The sequence below is a fragment of the Kryptolebias marmoratus genome, linkage group LG19 (genome assembly GCF_001649575.2).
Source record: "Kryptolebias marmoratus isolate JLee-2015 linkage group LG19, ASM164957v2, whole genome shotgun sequence".
Classification (NCBI taxonomy): domain Eukaryota; kingdom Metazoa; phylum Chordata; class Actinopteri; order Cyprinodontiformes; family Rivulidae; genus Kryptolebias; species Kryptolebias marmoratus.
The window spans coordinates 19387014-19389564 of NC_051448.1; the positions used below are offsets into that span (position 1 = coordinate 19387014).

General features: G+C 41.8%; 1 long non-coding RNA gene across 1 annotated transcript; it reads left to right on the forward strand.

The window, feature by feature from the left end:
- Positions 1-27: 27 nt before the first annotated feature.
- Positions 28-290, forward strand: LOC112450296. Its single transcript, XR_003038867.1, has 2 exons — positions 28-142; positions 219-290. It is a non-coding gene; the product is annotated as an uncharacterized LOC112450296 (long non-coding RNA).
- The last annotated feature ends 2261 nt before the right edge of the window (positions 291-2551 follow it).

Consider the following 2551-nt stretch of genomic DNA (forward strand, 5'->3'; position numbering starts at 1 on the left):
CCCCCGCCTGTCTGACCAAGAGTTAAGTTCTGCTCCCGCGGCCTACCTTTCGGAGACACCAGTTCTCACATCCGTTCCTGGGCTTCGTTCTGCCGCTACCCTGCAAGGATCGTGTCTCGGTTCTCCCCACACCATCATCCAGGTCAGTGTAACCTTCTCAGTCTGTGGTTACTTCCTGGTTTACGTGAGGATAACAAATCCATCTTGTCTCTTCTCAGTGCGGCGATCAGAGGCACCTCCTGCTACGCTTAGCATTCTCCACGCTGTTCAATAAAGACAAGTTAACTGTCGACTCCTGTGTTTGGGTTGAAATTTCGGGTCCGCAATCCGACTCTTGTCACCCAGATAATAAAAGATTACAATAGTTCTATCTAGATGTGATAAATGTATGGACCAGTTTTTCTGCATCATTTTGAGACAAGATGACAAGTAGAGAGGTCCTGATAAAATTTTTAAAAATAACACCAATGTTCTTTACATTAAAACTGGAGGCCAAACACGTGTTCCAGAATAAGTGTTAGGCATCATTCAAATGATACAGAACACAAAGAGGTGCTTGTGTAGTTGTGCGGGGTGATAGTGAGAGTGATTCATCAAGGCTGAAACAGGAGATTTTTAAAGTGCTCCAAAAAAAATAAAATCTTTAAACAGATAAAGTGTAATATGAGGCCATGGCAGAGAGTCACGTGTTTTTAATGAGTTCTTCCTGGGTTAAAAGATCCGATTTGCTTCTGGTTCTGTCTTCAAGCAGCTGTTCATCCTCATTTTGTTCATTTTACTATTGGGAAATCTTCTGAAATCATTTTAACCACAGTTGCTGAATTGGTTTTAATAATTGAAGCTTGATTACATAATGCAATATGCCCGCCACCTTTCAAGCCAGTTTTAAACTAAAATTGTCTTTTGTTGACAAGTGTTTCAGTGGTTTTCCTCAATCTCGGGCAATATCATAACATCTCATGCAACTTGTTAATGCTAAAGGCTGTCAGCTACAACGACATTAAATATTAGCTCAATATCTGTAAAACTGACTAGAATATAGCTATTTTTGTGTATGCTGAGGCTGATTAGCTTTGGCAGCTGTCTTGAATTGGGTTAACTAAAAACGGTAATTGTTGTAGATGTTCATCCAACCATTACTTTGAGAGTTTTATGCAAATCCATACACTGCCTATTTAGATATTTTGCTAACAGACAGACTAGGTTTATTCCAACAGTTTGTGGCAAAGTTTTAAACAAAGATCTTGTGTGATCCGTTGATGCTCAAAGTATGTTTTGGGGATGACAGTCAGCTACTACCACACCAACTTGTAGTCCAATATCTGTAAAATTGACTGAGTTAGACATTTTTGTGTTGGTTAAGGTTAATTAGCCGTGGCAGCCAACTTTTTTTTTGTTTTAACTAGACTGACTCCAAAAGTTAATCAGCTGTAGATGTACATCCAGTGACGACGTTCTGAGAGTTTCCTTAAAATCTATCCAGTGGTTCATGAGATATTTTGCTAACAGACAGACAGGTGAAAGTATTTTTGCCCACCTTTTGCCTTTCAGGTTCTAACAAAGCATCAGCTCTGAAATACAGTGTTATTTTTACATGAAATTTGCATTTTCAATGAAATCTTCCTTTAAAAGGAAATGCCTTTTTAGCACCGTGAAGTACTTTGCTTACTGAGCCTTTTTTTTTCTTTTTGGAAAAGTGCGTTTCAGTTAAACATTTCCCTTCTCCAGCAGCATGTACGCAGCTGCCTCGGCTCTTGCCTGCATGGCGCTTGTGCTCCCACTTTTATGGCCATCATTAGCTCATTAACCAACCCCTAATTATCGCCACATTGCAAAATATGGTTCGGGTTGAGGGACATTTCTGCGCTTACTCTCTGCTGAGATGCTCTGCCTAGACCTCCTCGGAGTGAAAACGGCAAACGGGCGGTGCACCGTGATGGGCCGGTGCTGCAGCAGTGGACTGAGAGAGAAAGCCTCGTCCCGCTGCTCATTTCAGCAAGCATTGGCATTAAAGGGTTGCACCTTTCCTTCGCCGCTTTCCGCTGAATATTCTGCAGAAAATCAACAAGCTGTCACCTTAAATTCACTAAAGAGTATATGCTTTCAAAGACTCTAAAACATCCCACACTGAGGTCGGGCAGCCAAACAACAAACCTGTTCCTGTGAGGTATTAATCGTATCAGACAGATGTTTTAAAAGTATCCAAGTTTCTCTACGGATCACCTTTGGGCTGTGTTTTTCTTACTTCGCGGTTTAGAAATGCTGCTCAGTTATCTGATGCACCAGCTCGCCATTAACCCGGGTGACAACATCCAGGCGTTGGTCCGGAGCAGATCCCCGCAGATCTCAAACGAGAGCAAACCGCGAGGCTGCAGCATAACTCTGCGGCAGAAATAAAGTCCAGAGCTCCTTGGTGACAGGTTTTCCCAAGGGAGCCTTGAAAGGTCGACGTTTTATATCGCAGTAAAATGAAAATAAATCAGAGGTTTCGAAAGAACACAAAGAGCCACTTCTGTGATAAATGAAAGTTATACCATCTGGGGTAATATGT